We start from the raw sequence: 20,575 nt of genomic DNA, 5'->3' as shown, positions 1-20,575 counted from the left end.
CTCTCTTCAAACTACAGAATGCCTGCATGTCCATCTTCAGACAACAAAAAAGAGAACACATGCCCTCCTGTCCGGCCCTCGTGCTTCTTCCCCAGAATCTTTCCTTCCAACCACCACCAAACTTGTTACAGGAACAGTATTTGCCTCCACTTCCTTGCCTCATCAGTTGCTTGTCAGCTGAGGTCTGCCTTCCAAACCTAGGAAACCATTACCATCAACTTCCCAAGTTTCTAATGCTTTGTCTCTTTTTTTGGCCCTAAACTTAATTCTGTGCAGGACACAAACTATTGACAACTCATCCTTCATGAATCAGTCTTCCTTGGACGTTTTCTTCTCTGTACTCTCCAGCTGCTCTGTTTCCATCTTCCCTCTCCCCCACTTCTAAGGACTCTTTAGAAATGGCTGCGTCTCAGTGTCCTGACCTCTGTCTTTTTTAATTCAATTTTTAAATTATACATAATTGTAGATTCACCTGCAATTATAAGAAATAATACAGAAATATCTCATGTACCCTTTACTGAGTTGCCCCCAATAGTGACATCTTGCAAAACTATAATGCAATATCAGGAGCAGGGTATTGATATTGTTAAAGTCAAGATACAGAACATTTCCATCACCATTAGGATCCTCATGTTGCCCTTTTATAGCCACACCCACTTTCCTCCTGCCCCCCCCAACATCTGGCCACCACTAATCTGTTGTCCATTTCTATAATTTTGTAATTTCAACAATGTTATATAAATGGAAACATATAGTATGTAACCTATTGGGATTGGCTTTTTGCACTCACTGTAATTCTTTGGAAATTCATCCAGGTTGTTGAGTGCTTCAATAGTTCATTCCTTTTTATTACTGAATACTGTTCTGTGGTATGAGCTCACCACAGTTTGAACATTCTCCATTAAAGGACACTTGGGTTGTTTCCAGCTTTTTACTATTGTGAATAAATCTGCTATAAATATTTGAGGATAGGTTTTTGTGTAAACATCAGTCTTCATTTCTCTGGGTTAAATGTCCAGGAGTGCAACTTCTGGGTGGCATGGTACTTGCATGTTTAGTTTTTAAAGAAACTGCCAAAGTGTTTCCCAGAGTGGCTGCACCATTTTACATTCCCACCAGCAATGTATATAGCCTCGTCAACACTTGGCATTGTTACTAGTTTTAGTTTAGCCTTTCTGATAGGTATACAGTGACATCTCATTGTGGCTGTAATTTGCATTTCCTCAGTGGCTAATGATGTTGAAAACCTTTTCATGTGCTTATTTGCCATCCATGTATCTGCTTTGATGAAATGTCTCTTTAGGTCTTTTGTCCAATCCAGGAAGAACATTTGTGTACAGGTTTTTGAGTGAGAAGTTCCTGAAAAAACTTGGAAGTTCAGACCTGTGGCAAATCTGTCTTGGATTATACAATTGTCATGCAATGCAACATAATGCAGCAGTATTTACAAAATGCAGTACAGTCTTATGGTTTTGGGAAAGGCTGATTGCAGGGTGGAGAAATCCCCAGGATAATAAGTCACTAAGAAGAGCTTCTTCCAGTGTGGACTGACTACACCACCCTTCCCCTGTGTGCAAAACCTAAAGATAAAGTATACAGTAGTGTTTAAAAAAAAAAAAAAAAAAAAGACAGGCCCAAAATGGAGTCATTTATGCTAAGTCTCATTGTCACCAAACCTAGATCTAACTAGGGCCTCTGCCCCCTAGAAATGTAATCTAAAACCATTCAATCAGGAATCACCTGATCAGCACTACTAGTTATGTTATCTGCCTGATAGACTCCTGCCATCCCCTAAAGGAAAGTAACCTAGCAATAGCCAACCAGCTTTTTTGCCTAGTATAACTTCCTTGTTCCAGCTCCCTTCTGCCTGCTAAAGTCTTTCATTTTGTACAGCTCCTTGGAGCTCCTTCCTACCTGCTAGATTGGATGCTGCTCGATTGGAATCGATTTTTGCTCAAGTAAAATCTTAAAATTTTTAATATGCCTCGGTTTATCTTTTAACAGTAGTATGTACGCCGCCCCGTGTACTCCGTAAAGTTAGGTGGTCTGCTGTGTGCAAAAACAATGCTGGGGAAAAACGATTCTTCAAAAAGAGAATCCAGGGAAGATTAAACAAAAGAGACCGGGTCTCGTCGGATGTCCGGGCAGAACTGCAGGCACTGCTCGCAGGCGCGGTCCCACCGCCGCCCAGCACGGGGAGTTTGACCTGCTCCGTGTCCGGCCTGGGCCGGGTCCCCCCCTCCTTAGACAACCTGGTACCCCCGGGCTCCCCCGGGAGCCCCATGTTGGTGCCAGGCCCGGTGCGGACGCCCGCTCTACACAGGGCGGTAGTCCCGAACCCCCGGGCACCCACGATCCGCCGACCTCAGCCTCCCGGGAAGCTGGGATTACAGGCGCGCGCCACCGTGCCCGGCGCGGAGAGATGCGGCGCCGCGGGCCTGGATGCTGAGGCCGGCGGCCCTGCCGTGCTGCACGGTGCGACCCGCGCGGCGACTCCCCTGTGCGCAGCCCACTACCCACTCTAGATTGCTAGAAGGGGTTGATAGAACCGAGCTCAGGAGACGCAGAAAGCCCTGGCAGAGATGTGAATAAGCTCGGTTTATCGCGTTGTCCTCGGGATCTTTGCAAAAAGATCTGTTAAACAAATGGCCGTAAATTTAATAAAGGAAAGGGTGAAGGGCTGTATTGAGGGTTGTGTTCTTCGCAAACTTCAATGCGCATACAAAATCACGGGCGGGGTGGGGTGCGGTTCGCTAAAATGCAGGTTCTAATGTTGTAGGTCTGGGGTGAGGTCTGAGAGTCTGCATTTCTAAGAAACTACCAGGTTAAGCCAATCAGCGGTCCGTGCTGCAAGTGACAAGGCTGTTGACGCTTTGGAACCAGATGTCTACACATTTTCATTTATTTTAACAGTGGCAGCGTTATGATATTAGAACATTAAAGAGAAAAATAAAAAGATACCCACAGTTCTGCCTTCCCAACTGATGATGGGCATTTCCCTTCTTCCTTTTTAGTTCCCGCCCTCATGCATACATAATTTTGTGCATGGTTGAAATCAGGACATTTGTACAATGTCATGTTGGGTGCATTTTCGTTTTGTGGTAAGTAATAAATATATGCAGAGAATTGTTCAATTACTACTCTGTCAGCCAACATTTACTGAGACCCTGCTTTGTGCCATCTATACTAGGTCCGTCTAGGGAATCGGAGAGTACAAAATGCACTCTTCTGAGGAGCTTACGGCCTGATTTTTTAAAAATACAGACAAGTAAATCAGTGAGAATTAAGACACACTCGTATTCTTCCATAGATGTAAGGGCAGGATGTTGTGTAGAGAAAATCATCGTTACGGGCACCTAACCTAAGATGGGGATGGTTTACTGGAGGAGATGATAGCGGAAAAGTGTCTTAAAGATGAGCTATAATTAGGCAGGTAAGGAAGATGTGATCGTTGTGATTTATAATAAATATTATTTGGTCTTCCTCACACTTCTGGCACACAGTTCCTAAAACACTGAGACTTTCCTAATTGTTGAGAGCCCTAAAGGTGCCTTTTGTTATGTTAATGAGGAGACTTTGGGAAAGCCCCAGAGGTCTCCTAAGGACGGGCACAGGTTGCCAGGGGCACTAACCATGTGATTGGAGGGTTGAAAATTTTCAGTCCCACCTCCTACCTCCTGGGAGGGGAGAGGAGCTGGAGATTAAGTTAAATTACCGATGGCCTAAGTTTAATGAATTGTGCCTATACAATGAAGCCTCCATAAAACCCAGAAAGGACAGGGTTTGAAGAGTTTCTGGGCTGGTGAATACTTGGAGATGTGGGGACAGTGACCAGCTCAGAGAAGACATGGAAATTCCATCCCCCCTTTACCCATACCTTGCCCTTTGCATCTCTTCCATCTAGCTGTTCCTAAGTGATAGCCTCTTACAATAAACCAGTAATCTAGTACATAAGATGTTTCTCTGAGCTCTGTGAGCTGCTCTAGCAAATTAATTGAACCCAAGGAGTGGAGTCTGTGAAAATTCCCATCTCTAGTCAGTTGATCAGATGCACAGATGCGTTGATCTGACGACCTGGACTCATGTTTGGGGTCTGTGGGCAGTCTTGTGGAGCTGAGCCCTTAAGTGGTAAAATCTGATGCCACCTCTGGGTAGGTAGTGTCAGAACTGAGTTGAACTGTAGCACACCCAGCTGGTGTAAAGAATTGCTTGGTGGTGTGGGGGAAACCCCACATGTTGGACTTGTGTCAGTTTTATAGGGCATGGGAAGATTCTCTCCATGAAGCATCAACAGGTGCAAAGCTGAAAAGGTGTGAAAATCCCTAGTTCCTAGTTCCATTAGGCATGAGCAGAGTATCAACGGTGCATGGGCCAAGAGGAATAAGATTAAGATGAAGCTACAGATGAAAAAAGAGTTACCTTGTGTGGTAGCTAGTCTCCCAGAACTGACCCCAGTGTAGCAGGTCTCTCAGTAATCACACCTTTGTGTAGCACATTCCCACAGTGAATCTTGGCTGACCAAGTAGAATTTCATTGAAGTGACACTTTGCCAGTTCCAGGCCTGCCTGAGTCATAAGAACCCTGGCAGCTTCTGACTGGGTTCCTTGGAATGCTCAATCTGGGAAGCTCTCTCTCTCAGAACCCAGTCACTATACTGTGAGAAGTCCAAGCCACATGGGAAGGTCACAGCCAGGCACTCTGGACAACAGCCTCAGTAGAGCTCCTAGCAGGTCACAAACACTAACTGCCACCACCAGTCACGTGAGCAAGCCATCTTGGAGAGCTCAGCCCAATCAGGTCCTCAGAGGTCTGGAGTTCTTGCTGACACCACACGGAGCAAAATTGCCCAGGTGAGCCCAGTGAACCCACAGAATCAAGAGAGATAACAAAATGGTTTTCTATTGCTATCACAGCAACCTTAGTGGCTTTAAAAAAACACAAATTTATTATCTTAGAATTTTTCAGGTCAGAAGCGACAGGGGCTTCCCTGGTGGCGCAGTGGTTGAGAGTCCGCCTGCCGATGTAGGGGACAGGTGTTCGTGCCCCTGTCCAGGAGGATGCCACGTGCCGCGGAGTGGCTGGGCCCGTGAGCCATGGCCGCTGAGCCTGCGTGTCTGGAGCCTGGGCTCCACAATGGGAGAGGCCACAACAGTGAGAGGCCCGCGTACCGCAAAAAAAAAAAAAAAAAGAAGAAGTGACGGGTATGGTCTCACCATGCTGAAAGCAAGGTATTCACAGCCTGCATGCCTTTCTGGAGGCTCTAGGGGAGAATCTGTTTCCCGCTTCACACTGTTTATAGAGTTTGTTTCTTTGTAGTTGTATGACTGAAGTCTCTGTTTTCTGCTGGCTTGAGCTAATGGCCACTCCTGGCTTCTAAAGACCGCTACATTCCTTGGTTCTTCAAAGCCATGAATGATGGGTCAAGTCCTCAAATCACATCCCTTTACCTACTCTTCTGCTTCCTCTGCCACTTTTAAGGACTCTTGTGATTAGGGTCATCTCCCCATCTCATGGTCTTCAATCTTAATCACATCTGTGAAGTCCCTTTTACCATGTAAGGAAACATTCACAGTTTCCAGGGATTAGAGAATCTTTTGGAATGTCCATTATTCTGTGTACCACATGTCACTGTGCTTTGGAATTCTGTTACATATTAGTAGATAATGAGAACACATTACGAGCTGTATCTTCAATGACTTTGAACTTTACCTCAAAGGCTTTGGAAAGACAAAGAAGTGCCCTTCTGAACAGAAAGGCCAGTGTAACTGGTATTTTTTGCAAGCTTGTCCTGACTGTACTGCAGAAGTGGGGCTTCAGCTAGCACACAGAGTGCCTTTGTGCAAATTATGTAATAACGACTCATGTTGGTGGATGAATAACAGAAAGGCAACCCTCGGGGCTGATAAAGTACAAAAAAAGGAAAATGCCACCTCTATCCAAGGCTCATGGCTTGACTCTCAGAACTCAGGTCAGACTTCAGCTCCTATTTACCTTCTTCACAAGTGTCTTTCATAGGGCATCTGTGTATGACAGCCCTGTGTAGACAAACAATGGGAGACAAGCAAGGTTAGAAGCCCAGAAACCAGATTGGAGGCCACTGCAGTAGCAGAGGAAAGACACGGAGGGATGATGAGGAGAAAGAAAAAGTAAAACAATGGTAGTAATCTGGTATGGAATAAAGGAGACTGATTCAGGAAGTACCAAGGAGGTAGAATTCACAGGACTTGGAATCTGGTAGAATGTGAGTAAAAGAGAAGAAGGGATTAAAAAGGATGCAGATGTGATGATGCTATTCACCTGCTGTTGGAGGAGAAGCAGGTCTTTGCCAAGGTGATACTTTTCTTACGGAGAAGTGGGATTTGAAAACCAGGGAGAAAACAATGAGAATGACAGGCCTTGAGTCTGGTGCTTTAACACAGTTGTTCACGTAGATGAAGAGATGCTATTGCATGCTAAAATATTTTGAAGCCCTCAAGGTCAGCAAGACTGGATGGAGTTGAATGAAACGAAGGCTACAGAGCTGATGAGGATATTTTAATGAGAATCTTCTCATACTTGAAGAGAATTGACTCAGAATTTAGAGATCTCAGAAACTGAGGAGGATGGGGATAGGAGAATGGGGAGAAAAACAGGAGAAAATGTATCCCCTTCCTCCTCACGTCTTTACTTCCCTCTTTCCACAGCTTAGATTTCATGATTAATTGCCAGCATTACTAGCTTGTATAACCTTCATCTCCTGTGCCCCACTCCCCACCCTAGGTCAAATCAAACACACCACCACTTTCTCCAAACCTGAATCTGAATAGCTGAATGGATAGAGCATACCCCCAACTGTGCTCCTCCATTTAACCGACTCTAAACCAAATCTTTATCCCCTCTAACTCCACTGAAACTCCCTTGTCGAGTCTCAGCAACCTCCATCTTGCAAAATCCAATGGTCAACTCTCAGCATTCAGTTTGCTCAGCTTCTCAGTAACACTTGGCCCAGCTGATACCCTCCCTCTCTTTATGGAAACACATTCACTTGATTTCTGGAACACCACTCTCTCTTGTTTTTTTTTTTGTTTGTTTGTCTGTTTGTCTGTTTGTTTGGTTTTTTTCCACTTAAATGTAGTTCCTTCTTTATTTCCTCCTCTTCCCAGTCTCTAAATTTTGGAGTTCTCTAGGGTCCTGACCTGAGTCCTCATGTATTCCCTACATACACCCTCTCCCTAACTGAGCTCACCTGATCACCTGGCTTTAAATACCATGTATACCCTGGGAAGTCCCAGACTTAAACTTTCAATCCCATCTCTCCATTGAGCAGATCAAATTACATGACTGACATCTCCACTGAATGTCTAAAAGGCATCGCAAACTTAACATGTTCAAAGATCTCTTGATTTCCTACCCATCCCCCAAACCTGCTCCTTGCCCGGTTCTCATCTTGATAAAAAGCACAGCAGTAGTTTAAACTTGTGGAATAAAAGTTGGATTCCAAATAAGTTATACTTTCAGCAAATAAGTTAAGAAAGTCCTGTTTAACTTGACTACTTGGCTGTCCCTTTCTGGTAGTATTATTAATTATTATTATAGTTGTTATTATTATTATTATTTTGTTCTGAAGCAGTCATATTTTCCCCAAAATAAATCATTTTTTTTAGTGTATGAGTTTTTGTCCCAATCTACATAACATCAAACAATATTGGAGAAAGAGCATATATACATTTCTGTTTTACCATAGTACTTTTCTCCATTCCCATCCTCAAAGTATTTCCAAATTAGATAAGGACATTCTTTTTACCCCACACTTTGAAAATAAAGATTTTACAGCAGGCCAATATTTTAAAGTATTTTCTATGGCCAGCAACAATAATAGCCACCTTGTAGGCACATGCCTAAAGAGGCTATCTCATTCCATTTCTGTGAAGTAAAAAAATCTCAGTAAGTGCTTCTGCACATTTTGAAGAAAATAAAAACTGACCATAAGCCTCAAAAAACCATGAAAGCCTCAATATCATGAGTAAGCAAACCACAATCTTTTAAAGCAATGTATGTGTACAAGGAGTGCAGGACATTTAGCAGATAAGATCTTTTTATTTTCTTTGCTAAGGCTAAATGGAATTTGCCAAAATTTACATTTGCACTGTTGCCAAATGTGCAGATAGATGAGCACGGCCTAGTTTGTCTTCAAACAAAATATCAACAATCTTCTGTTTTATGTATCTAGTGGTTTTATTAAATCTACATACAAATCAAGAAGACGATTTTTCGACACCATGTTTCAAATTAAAGTCGTAGGAGCTAGGGGAAACATTTTTTGGTTGCCTAACTTGACACATCATTTGAAGTTGTTATATTGTAGAGAACAAGGTCATCCGACAGAATCGGCTTCACAGTACAAGAGGCCAATACATGGTATCGAAATTTCCCTTTTTGTTTGCCCTCGGGATGCAACCTTTGAATAAGGAAAAAGAGAATGCGAGTTCTTTTCAAGTATTATACCCAACATTATTTTTGACTGAACATTGGCGTCATTTAGAGACGAAGAAAAACCTCTGATTCGAAAGTTCTCGCCCGTCTTAACCCAGACCTGGGAGATTCAGTCTCCCCTTGTACTGTCACACCTCCCTCTCCACTATGCCCAAATCCAAATCCTTTTCTACATATTGTGCAGTACTCTGTTTTGGTAATTTGCCTCCCTAATCCAGTTATATGTGTTCTTCCATCTGCCATTTAGACTTTTTCGGTGAGGTCTGGGTCATGCTGGCATTCACATGGTAGTCGTTTGTTCTCATTTTCATTATCTAGACTCAGGACATATGGTCAAAATATCCACAATGTTAAAAATTAAGCAAACATTATTTCGATAAAAAGCACAACGGTTAATCTACAGGCAGAGCCAAACTGTTAACGCTCACAACTACAAAACACCTATTTCACGTATTTAAGTTACAGCACTCAGACGGATGCAACACTGGACTGCCCATTATTGCGAACCAAAAATTCCGGTTGCCCTCATCAGTGGCCAGGGGAAAAACAGAGATTGCAACTACAGAAGTCGAATAATATGTGCCGCCTCCATTTGGCAATAAAATCAGTGTTCCTCTCAGCCCTCCAGGGGCGGGGCGGGGGGTGTCAGCAGAGGTAAAGCTGTCATAGGGTTTTTTTGGGACTTTGCCCAGCCGTCCGCAACCCATCTCTGAAACCCTGACTTTTCTCAGCCCAGGAAGAGGTTTCCCAGGAGGTGGGGCTTTCCCGAGACATTCCCGGGGCAAACCAAGAGACTGGGTAAACCAAGCTTTTCACCTGTTCCTGTTTCTGTAACTACAGCTCTCTCATACCAGCAGATTCCCAAGAGTTTGCACCAGGGACACCTTATTCTTTAAAGCATCAAGTCCCATATGTCCAAAAACCCCCTTTGGACTTCTTCGGGACGGAGCAGTGGTCGGGGATGATTGTAGTCTGTTAAGAAACTGATGGGACTTGGGGAGGTGTTTTCTTAAAATGAGGACAGACCGCTTTATGGGAATTTTGCCTGCGAAGGGGCATAAACGAAATAGAGCGACAGCCTGAGACAGAGGGGCCGAGTCAAAGGAAGTGTTTTGTTTTTTAAGGTAATAAACACTTTAACGTGTTTAAAGTACTGATGAGAAGAATCGGGTATGGAAGGAGAGAGGGAGAGTGAGAGAGGAAGCGGGCCGTTTTCCTCTTCCCTAGAGACCACAGGGACGCACGCCGGTGTAGGTTAAGTGCAGGTATCTGGGCAAGAAGTTAAGGAAACTCTCCTTCTGTTGTGAGAGGTGAGGGTCATCAGTTCAGAACGAGGAGAGCAAAGGCAGTGGCATCGACAACGACTTTCCTCATCTGATTCAGGTTATAGAAGTTGTTGCACTTTTAAGACGTTGCAGGAGAGCATTTCATTTTCAGATTTTAAAGTAAAGGGACTATAGAGCAAGACCGAAGTTTAAGCAAGGTAAATTCCAGTGTTAAAGATATTTGATGAGAGAGAAGGGCCATCTGCCTCCTTAGCGCAGTAGGCAGCGCGTCAGTCTCATAATCTGAAGGTCCTGAGTTCGAACCTCAGAGGGGGCAGTTTGGTTTTTGCCTTCGCCCTTTGTCAAACTGTTACCGCCTTCGTTTGGCAAAAGACAACCTCCTAGCGTCTGAGCCAGTTGTGTGCTGGTCAAAGAGCTTAAGGCTAAGCTTTCTTCCTCCTGATTGGTAGGTGCAAAAATATAGAAACATGTTGTTTATGTATAATGACTTGTTATCTTCATCTCCTTCCAGTGGACAACCTCTTGACCAAGTTCCTCTGATTGCTATTTCTTCTTGGAACAGTATCCTATTGGCACAATCTAATTTATTGGGGAAAACAATGAATGGACAGATATATGAAAATCTGACATTCAGTTTTCTCAGTAAGTCTTCTTGTTTCCTCTTCATATATACATGCCATCTCCTTGCCCTGGCCTCCCTATCTAATCTGGTCCTAACTGGTTTCCCATCTGTACTACACTGAATATTGTTCCACAAAAATGTATGCCCACCCAGAACCTCAGAATGCGACCTTATTTGGAAATAGAGTCTTTGAAGATGTAATTAGTTAAATTTACATGAGATCATACTGGATGGCGGTGGGGGTGAGGCTTAAATTCAGTGGCTTGTGTCCTAAGAAGTATGTCTGTTTTATCCACTCCTGTATTTCCAGTGCCTAGCACAGTATCTGACAAACAATAAACACTTGTCAAATAAGTCAGTGAATTAATTAGCATATTAAACGTTACTTTGTTTTTGTTTTGGGTTTTTTTTTTGCCATATTCCCTACCACTATATTACTCCAGGCGATCAACATCTCAAATTTGGATTTTTGCAGTAATCCCCATAGGAGTCACACCTACTGAAGTTCATCCTGCAGGCATACTTCTCTGGCCCAGTCAGTGCTGGAAAAAGAGAGGGCAATACTTAGGCTGCTCCTGCTACATATCTGGACGTGTATTTCAGGATAGTCCTCTCAACAGTTCATTCTGGTGCAGAATGAAAAAGGTATATACTAGGGAGCATCTTAACAGTGTCTTCTAGACCCTCAGCCTCTGATTCCAGGAGCCTACATCTGCTACAGTTTAAGAGGTGCAGTTAAGGATTGTAGAGAGGCCAAATAGCTGGATTGTCTGGCTGTTCAGGCAGTTCCTTAGAGAATCTTGATTCTTGTTGGAGTCACTATTCTGAATCTGTTCCTCCTCTTTGTAGAATCAGAAACTATTTTTTAATTCACCCAGATTTTTTCAGGCTTACAGAACTGACTCGCAATAACCAAATGTCAGAAACGTTCCAAGCCAGAGTATGAACATATTATAGCCATACTGATGGTTGATCAGCATATTCTTTCCCTTGTAAAATAAACTCTATAGTGGAAAGCAAAGAACATTAGAAGATTGCTCTGTGAACCTATAATCAGAGTAAGGAAGTAATAAAATATTAATGGCTATGATATTAGGTAATGATGGTCTGGTGCATTCACCACCAAAAAGCCAAGCCAAGCTGAGGGTTGGCTGCCCCTGGGAAGAGATGGAATTCTGATCATAGTATATTTCTAAATAAGGTTACATTATCATTGGTTAGATATTCTTGTTACCTTTATGGAGATTTGATGTCCAGAAAAGCCTCCTCAGCCACTCATTTACCAACTCTTACTTCACTCTTAGGAAATTATTTGGTTCTGGTACAAAGCCATGTACTCTAAGGCTCTCCTTAAATGCTAGCTTCCTTCATCTTACAATAAAGGTCCCATCTATTCACCTCGGCGTTTGCATTTGCCTGAGTCACTTACACATACCGTGTAAAGAGATGCATGCTTTGCAAGGGTGGAGTCAGAACTGGATGGTAAAAATCAAAAGTGACGCCCGAACAGGGACTTGAACCCTGGACCCTCAGATTAAAAGTCTGATGCTCTACCGACTGAGCTACCCGGGCCTCTTTCTTCACAATTTTTTTCCTGTACATCCTAATGGGAAGAAAAGTACATGGACAAAGTTCCAATTCTGCTCATGTTCCTTTTCTTTATTCCTAATTCCATTCTTGCCTCTTTGAATATGGCTCACAACTACTTCTGTCCCCAGGTCATAAGAAAAAGATAACGCTCATATTTGAGTAATATAAACAATTACTTCTAAAAGTTGTATGTTACTAGAGATGTAATCACCTGGACCGTCTTGTCCTTCATCTTCACAATTTGTGTTCCAGTCTCCCCCCAGACCTTAAGAATGCCTAACAGAAAAAGCTCTTAACAACTAGGTTTTGAGAACTTATTCTGAGCAAGGAGCTCTGCTTTGCCTCTGGTTTACAGCAGTGGAAAGCCACCACCTCAGCCTTCATGGAGTTTACCGTTTAGAAGGGAGAGTCAGCCTTTTAAACAATGAATTACACCATAAATGTTTAAACAGCCATTGTGATAAATGCTCTTAGGAAAAAGTACAGGTTACTGAGGTGTGTAGAGAAACAAACAAGTATAATCTCATGACCAGAGTTTCCAAATTAAATGAGATAATACAAGTAAACTTTTGGAATAATGTCTGGGACATGCTAACATTTCAATGAAATTTAGGTGTTATCATCATTATTATTTTTATTATAAAATAGATGAATTAGAACATCATATTTAATTGGTTGGTTGTGCCACCTTAGACAAATTACTTAATCTCTCATCCACTTTCCTCCCTTAAATCCTGCAACAAAAATTTCTTCCTCAAAGGTTGGGTTTACCACAATGGTACATAGTACATTTCTAACTTATGTATTTATTCATGCCACTATTCAAAATAGATTTGAGGTGGTCTACACAACTTCACTGTAATAAGATAAAATGGAAAATGATAGTAGACTTAAGTAGGGATAAAGGGAGCATAGAGGTAGGAAATTAAGATAAACGTATGCAAGCTATAGGTGTCCCCCACCCCATATCTCCAAGACAGTGGATTATAAAGGGAGGTGACCTCTTCTAAGGGGTAAGAGAAGACTTTTCCCAGGACATGATGTTTAAACTGAGAACCAACAGCTTCATAGTAATAGATTAGACAAAAACATGGCTCCAGCATTTTAGGAAGAACAAAAAAGCAGAATACTTTCAGAGAACTTAAAGAAGGCCTGAGGTGCTTGAGTGCAGATATCTTGGGACAATACTGATGGAGGTGGGGGGCAGGGTAAACAGAAAGGCAGGGACAGATGAGAGACAGACAGACTCAGAGGTTATGGCTAGGAGTGCAGAGTACAGACTTCATCCTTGCAGCAATATAAAGTCACTGGGGATTTTAAGCAGAGAGGAACAACGTGGTCAGAGATGATTTCAAAAAGATTATGTTGGTTTCATGTAAAGAATGTGTCAGTGTGAGGCAAGAGATGATAGGAAAACACAAATTAGGTTACTGTGTAGCCATGTAGACTTGGCCTACTGACTATGTGGCAGTGTTGGGGAATGGTGCAGAGACTGGGGACATTTGGAAAGAAGCAGAAGACTTGGGCCCAGGCTCTTCCTGGGCACCTAGAGAGGAAGAGGTGTCAAAATAATTCATTTCTCTCAGTAGGGCATTGCCTTAATAAACCCTTTACTTGGAAAGGCAGCAATAAAGCAGAATAAGAAAGGGCACTTTGGATATTTTGAGAATTCTCTGGAAAGCATGGAGTGTTTGCTCTGTTCTTGATCTGACTTGTGGATACCTGAGGGTACTGCTGCCAGTTCTGATCAGCAGGCAAGCCGTGAGTGATCAGACAAAAAAAGGAGAATCTTGGGTGGAAGTGACCTTCCCCACAATAGTCAACATGAGATAACTGGATATGTGCAGAGGGATTCCAAAAACTTGTTCAGCTGATTGCATTCAGATCTGATCTCCTGAGGTTGCTGTTAAAAATTCAAATTTGCAGTCTGCCATGTCCCACTCAAACATAGTAAACTCCATGAGATCAGGAGCAATTTCTGTTGTGTACGGTGTGGTATCCCTAGCCCCTATGTATCAGTCAAGGTCTAGTTCAGAAACAACACCAGGTATTTCAACTGAGAACACTGTGGTAACCCAGAGATAATAACTATGGAAAGTAGTTACCACCTTCTAGGGCGGAGGGGAAAAAAGGATAGGGGTTGGGCCTCTGAGGAAGAGCACAAAGAGAATGGTGGTTGGAATCAACTACCATTGTTGGAGCAACCCTGACTGGAATAGCAAAATTCAGAAAACAGTTCCTCTTCTCTTCTCCTGCCTTCCCATCTCCTTCTGGTTCCTCTTATTGACAGAACCTAAGAGAAAGCCAACTGGCAAAGTTTTAGATATGTAATTTGCAGATGGCCAGAGCCAACATCACAGAAGAGGGTGAATTTGAAGCTGAGTGGGAATGGATTAATAGTAAGGGACACAGCTTTGAACAGTGCTTGGCACATAGTAGGTGCTCAATAAGTATCTGTTCAATACCTCCCACTCAACAAACTGAGATGTTAAGAGCTGGATATTAAATATCAATCTTGCTTTTTTAAAATTAATTTTTATTGGAGTATAGTTGCTTTAAAATGTTATGTCAGTTTTCTGCTGTACAGCAAGGTGAATCAGCTATACATATACATATATTCTCTCTTTTTTGGATTTCCTTCCCGTTTAGGTCACTACAGAGCATCGAGTAGAGTTCTCTGTGCTATACAGTAGGTTCTCATTAGTTACCTATTTTATACATAGTAGTGTATATATACCAATCCCAAGCTCCCAGTTCATCCCGCCCTCCCTTCCCGCCTTGGTATCTATACGTTTGTTCTCTGTGTCTTTATTTCTGCTTTGATTCTTGCTTGTTTTTATTTGAGTCAGGTGCTTATCCTGTCTCTCTAAATGTCACTTCTTCCTTCTTCATTTCCTGTTTCTCTTGTTACTCTTTCCTGTATTTTGCAGTTTGGATGACCTAGAGACCCAGTCAAGAACACTGGAAGCAGGAAAAGAAGTTCAATGCAAAGAGATTGAGGGGGGGGAAAATGTTTTTTCTTTTTCATGTAGGATGGCGTTTCTGATCTGGTGGTAATTCCAGAAGAATGGCAAAAGATAATCAATAATTAATAGAAATGTTTTGCACATCATACTACGTCTTCCACATCCCCAGTGTAACCCTCCATCCCCTTCTCCCTCTCAACCAGTAAGTTTCTTGACCTTAATGTTTTTGTAACAAGTCAGTCTAAGAATCTCCTAGCTCTATCTACAATTGGTATAAAAAGACTTTTGGAGTATTTAATCTTACTGAAAATTACAATTTTGTATCTGAACAGTACATGGTTCTGTTAAACAAAAAAATTCCCGTTTAGTTTCATCAAAGCAATTTCCTCCGAATTTTCCTTTTTTTAAACACAAACGGAAGAAAAGTTTACTGCTGCCCCCTCTGAGGTTCGAACTCAGGACCTTCAGATTATGAGACTGACGCGCTGCCTACTGCGCTAAGGAGGCAACTGCTTACCACGTTTATACAACACATCTACCAACTTTATTAAAGGAATCATTTTAGAATTCTCTGAATCCCAGTGCTTCAAAGGAAGGCGGAACCATGGTTTAATTCGCGTCTAAAATATTCGAAGTTTGGATGGCAAAGCCACACAGAACAAGGTAAGGGCCCGACTACCGGCCCAGCCCCGTTTCCCCTGCAAACTTTCCTGCGAAGACTTTAGGGGCGGTGAGGGCAACTGAGTGCGGACTTTGCAGAAGTTCTGTTCGGTATGACCGGGGCCTGTGGAGATGGGCTACCTTCTGAAAGGCAAACAAGACTTAAATAACAAGGACCGTACTCTTTGCCTCCCTCGTGAGGTTCCATGGAGGAGCTTGGTCTCCTGAGATGGATGAAAGAGGGCGAGGAAGGGAGGGGACCTCAAGATTCTTTCCTCATTTCTCCTTGGCAGCTCCCGGGCTCAAACCAAACGCCCAGACTTGCTCACTCCTGAAGTCCGGGGGCTTACTCCCTGAAGTCCAAGTGGATCTGGAACCCACAGCATCCACTGGAACTGTCAGTCTGCGTGAGTCCTTTTTCCTATGCTGATGACAGACGGGGCAGGAGCCTCCTCCCGCGCCACCTGCGCCGTCGCCGTTCACGGTGAACCTGGGAGCCATGAGAAAGGAAAGTGTCAGGGGTCAGGGGGTTCTCGGGTTGTGCTGGGAGTGGAGAGGGGAACTCTGGAGGAAGGGTCCGCGGAGACAGCTCAGAGTGGCGGGGGCACGGGTCGGGTGGGGGAGAGAGAAAAAGGACCTGAAACTGACGCAGTTTGGGTCAGATGTCATGCATGTAAAGTCAAGGTTCGGCGAAGGTAGTGTGGCCGAGCGGTCTAAGGCGCTGGATTAAGGCTCCAGTCTCTTCGGGGGCGTGGGTTCGAATCCCACCGCTGCCAATGTCTTTTTGCCCCTCACCGTTGTCTGAGTAGGTACTCTTTCATGTCCAGTATACACAGTTCGCACAAGCTCCAAGTTCAGGTAGGTTCCTCTCCTACCACTTCTGCTTTTCCCAGAGGCCAGAGATAACACCCATATGCACTGTCCCCCAAAACAGTGTTCATCACATGATAGGCCTTCAACTGATTATTTCAATTAACAAAAAGCTAATGAGCATCTACTGTGCGTGGTACTTACTCCGTTATTGTAGTTTCATCACCCAATAGTTTCGAACGTATAACAGACCTTCATTAAATTCATTCGTTCATGTAAAAAAAAAAGAAAAGAAATCAGCGCCTACTATGTGTTACCTACTAGGTACTTAGGCCCCGTAGATACAGTAGTTCTTACTTATTACCTTATTCAATAAATGGTGGACCAGTGAGTAGCTGTCAGTCTCCCTGAATCCACTTGCAACTGGAGACAGGTCCTGCCCGGCCGCGGCTCTCAGCATCCCCGAAGCCTTCTCATTTCACATTTTGAATCCTAATTATGCTGATCTGAGCTGTGGCGACTCTACGCAAGGCGCCTCGCCTTGCCACTCAACTGCCTCTCAGGTCACACGGTCTAGAGGCGCTTCCCCCTTCACTGCGCGCGTCTCTGCGTCTTCCATTGGGCGCCCTCAGTCTCTGCTCCAAGCAATTCTCTCTGCCCTCAAAGCTTCTTATCCTCTACCCCTCAGCAAGGTAGTTGCTCTCTCCTGGAAGCCTCCCTTGATCTCTCCCTCCAGAATTACAATTAGGCACTGAGGATCTGGAAGTAAACAAAGGAGAGGGTCCCTGCCCTGGTGCAGTGTAGAGAAGACAAGCATTAGACGCATAATGGCCCCAAGATGATACAATTTCTACGGTAAAGAATGCAACTGAACTATGAATTACACTGTAGATATATAGTTACCAAAATAAAGGACAGTACAACAGTACAATGTATAGAAGAACACACTTCAACGTTTCCAGTGATAACAGTGTCAGAGGATAGGGAAGGGGGAGATTATAAATTCTACTTTAGGCACTTTTGTTTGAGTTGTTAGGATGAGTAGATATTTATTTCATAAGTCGAATAAGTGAATCCATGAGTCCACAAATGAATTGTTTTAAAAAATCCCAGTCTGATAAATACCGCGAAAGAGAAATGGAATGTGCTGGGGAGCATGTAGCAGGCCTCAGCTTAGCCATCCCTTCTTTGGCAGGCTTTCCTCATTGCTACCTGCCCTTAATTGGGTATTCCTGTTGGCATGCATTGGCCATGCTCTGTTATTACTTGATCCATCACTTATTTTAGCATTTACCATAACTCAGGGAAATTTTTGTGAAATCATCTGCTTTTCCCCATGCGTCATAAGCTTTGTCAGATATAGAACCATATTTCTCTCACTTCCCCACATCATGAAAACTAAATAGATATTTGTAGTAAGTATCAGTGAATAAATATATAAATACATGAAAGAATATCTTTCTAATTGTGAAATGAGCAAGGTACACAGAGCTGAGGATCCAGGAAGACCTTGAGGTCTTCAGTTTGAGGTAGGGTCATGTGTTCTGAAGCCCCATTTCTACAGGACACTCCAGCTAAACTTGGTTCTTGACTCTGATTACGCCACACTGACTTGCTCTTTCCGGATTCAGCTCTGCTACCAGGTTACTGCAAATCATTCTTGCGCAGATTGCCAGGGATCAGATTGCTTCTGGATTGTGGGTCCCAGTCATCTCTTCCCCCAATCATCCCCCTCAGCAGTCTTTGTTTGCATTCACCTTGCAATATTTATGAACCAACCATGAGTGATTCCAAGGGAAAAGTGTAGTCTTCTGAACTCCAAACTCACAAATAAATAAACCAACCCACGGCCATCTGTACTATCTTCCAGCTCTATACTCCCTACCCTTTCCTGGGATATAAATGTGCTAAGACTGAAAAACATTCATTTATACCCCTTCTGCCTTGCTTATCCTCAGAGAGCAGTTTAAAGCTTATAAGTGAATAGTGGGCTTTTGAGGTTCTGGTGTAGTTTAAAAACAAATGGACATTTTTCTTTAAGAAATAAGCTTGTGGTTCATGGAATAAAAAGTGTGCCACCTATACTGGGGAAGAAAGACTTGGTCCATTATTCAGCTGGATCTGAGATAACTTAGACCATCTTTTAAGGCTAGGAGACTCAAGAAGATAGAACAGAGAGTTTATGTGCATGGAGGGAAGGAATAGACACTTAGGAGAACTCTATGGTGACCTGGCCAAAAGTCTTTGAATTTCACTGCTTCCTTCTCCACCTTCCAAAAGATATATGCACTTCAACCCATATTTATTGAGTAGCTATTTCTTGACAGGCACCTTGTTTGGATGGAGTTACAACAAAAGGATGAAAGCCAGAATATGATTCAGGGATTCCTAAGCAATTCAGCCTTGGGAGACTACCAGAGGCACATGAAGAATGACTGGCCAGTAATTAATATTTAGACTGACTAAAGTAGTAATTTATACCTGAGTATTTCTTCCAGTGATGCTACATGTATGATCTCTTTATTATATGTTGTTCTTAGCAGTTAAATAATCATGCTATGTTAATAAAGTTAAAGTTTAGAGAAATAAATGACTATACCCAGCACTATGACGTCCTCTCTTGGCCATCCACACTCGAGGACACATTTGTGTGGCCATATGAATACTGGAATGTCCACCTGGGAGCTAGGACCTGGAAAGGAACCCCTCACCCCCAAAAAAGCAACAGTCATGCCCTTTAGACTTGTCAGATTTAGCCTATGGAGAGAAGGAAAAAGAAACATTCAAAAAAGTCCAGCGCTGGGCTACCTGATTATTTATTTATTCACTCGTTCGTTCATTCATGCATTCATTCATTCATTCAGCCTCTCATTTAGCCATTGATTAAGCTTCTACTATGTACCAGACCTTAGGGTGTCAAAGAGGAATGAGAACCGGTCCTTCACTTAAGGCATCTCGGAGAGGGAGGACAGATTTTAAAATGGCAAGCCCATGATTACAGCTAAGCAGGAAGCACCAAGAAACTCCAAGTTGCTCTGGAGCCGTCTGCAAGTATCCTAGAATGAATAAGCGAAGCTGTAGAAAAAAGATGTTAATGTTTTTCTCCCTTTTGAACGGCAAGATTAAAATCCAATTTGCCTTTGCGTGGGTCGGAAATGAAGGCAAAATCAAAACCTCCAGAGGTATCCCTCTTCTTGGATCAGGATCCTGCCCTGACCCTGACATCAAGGGATAGAAATCTGGGAAGCAGGCTCAGTGGAAACAATCAGTGAAAGTCCCCTCCCACCTGCCTCCCATCCTTGCTTTTGGCTTCTCCATCGCCCTTCGGCTGAAAGAGCAGAGATTTTCCATCCCTCCAAAAAACGCCCCCGTAAATGAAAACAAACAAACAAATCAATTAGGAAGAAGAGGCAGCGCTTTCGGTTAAAGTGGCACGTTTCATTTTAAATTGTTTTCTATACATCTCTCTCATCAAAAAAATTTTTTAATTAAAAAGCACAAGGATAAAATAATTTTAAACGAAGTACAATCTATAAAAATTTTGAATCACTATATTGTATACCTGAAACGAATATAGTATTATTGTAAATCAACTATACCTCAATTGAAAAAAAAATAGAAAGCACAAGGAAAGAGATATCAGATGGACAGTGTAGAGTCACTTGCGCGAAGGAGGTTCCATGGTGTAATGGTTAGCACTCTGGACTCTGAATCCAGCGATCCGAGTTCAAATCTCGGTGGAACCTTACCTTTTCTTTTCACATCCCAATCCTGTAACAGAGTGGACCACGCTACTTTCAATTTCCGCACTTTTAGTTTTTGATGGGTTCGGGCAGTGAGAAAGGACAGGAGACTACGGTCCTAATGGCCCGTGAGCTCAGGAGCAGCTTATAATCACCGAGTCTGTGTACATGTCTTTCTGTTCCCACCAGACTCATTTTTCTCCCAGGACTCCCCAGGGTTAACGAGCGTTTAGTAAAAGCGCCTTTAATGAACAAACCAGAGGGCAGAGCAAAACGTGATCCGTGATAAGTAGCAACAAAAACGGAAAAGAAGAGTCTTTCTTTTCCTAATTGAGGGTCCGTCGTTAGGACTGTAAAAGGGAAAGTAGAGAGAAGAATGAATGGAAACAAAATATGGCTGAGAAAGTGGTAGTGGTTGCTTTTAGA

The 20,575-nt window shown here is 43.0% G+C and overlaps 5 non-coding genes across 5 annotated transcripts; 3 read left to right on the top strand and 2 right to left on the bottom strand.

Moving 5' to 3' along the window:
* Positions 1–10,001: 10,001 nt before the first annotated feature.
* Positions 10,002–10,074, top strand: TRNAM-CAU (transfer RNA methionine (anticodon CAU)). Its single transcript has one exon. It is a non-coding gene; the product is annotated as a tRNA-Met (tRNA).
* Positions 10,075–11,879: 1,805 nt separating this feature from the next.
* Positions 11,880–11,952, bottom strand: TRNAK-UUU (transfer RNA lysine (anticodon UUU)). The gene has a single exon. It is a non-coding gene; the product is annotated as a tRNA-Lys (tRNA).
* Positions 11,953–15,370: 3,418 nt separating this feature from the next.
* TRNAM-CAU (transfer RNA methionine (anticodon CAU)) lies at positions 15,371–15,443 on the bottom strand. The gene has a single exon. It is a non-coding gene; the product is annotated as a tRNA-Met (tRNA).
* An 847-nt stretch (positions 15,444–16,290) lies between these two features.
* Positions 16,291–16,372, top strand: TRNAL-AAG (transfer RNA leucine (anticodon AAG)). Its single transcript has one exon. It is a non-coding gene; the product is annotated as a tRNA-Leu (tRNA).
* A 3,708-nt stretch (positions 16,373–20,080) lies between these two features.
* Positions 20,081–20,152, top strand: TRNAQ-CUG (transfer RNA glutamine (anticodon CUG)). Its single transcript has one exon. It is a non-coding gene; the product is annotated as a tRNA-Gln (tRNA).
* The last annotated feature ends 423 nt before the right edge of the window (positions 20,153–20,575 follow it).

Source organism: Mesoplodon densirostris, chromosome 10 (genome assembly GCF_025265405.1).
Source record: "Mesoplodon densirostris isolate mMesDen1 chromosome 10, mMesDen1 primary haplotype, whole genome shotgun sequence".
NCBI classification, from domain to species: Eukaryota; Metazoa; Chordata; class Mammalia; order Artiodactyla; family Ziphiidae; genus Mesoplodon; species Mesoplodon densirostris.
This window is presented reverse-complemented; position numbering and strand designations above follow the sequence as displayed.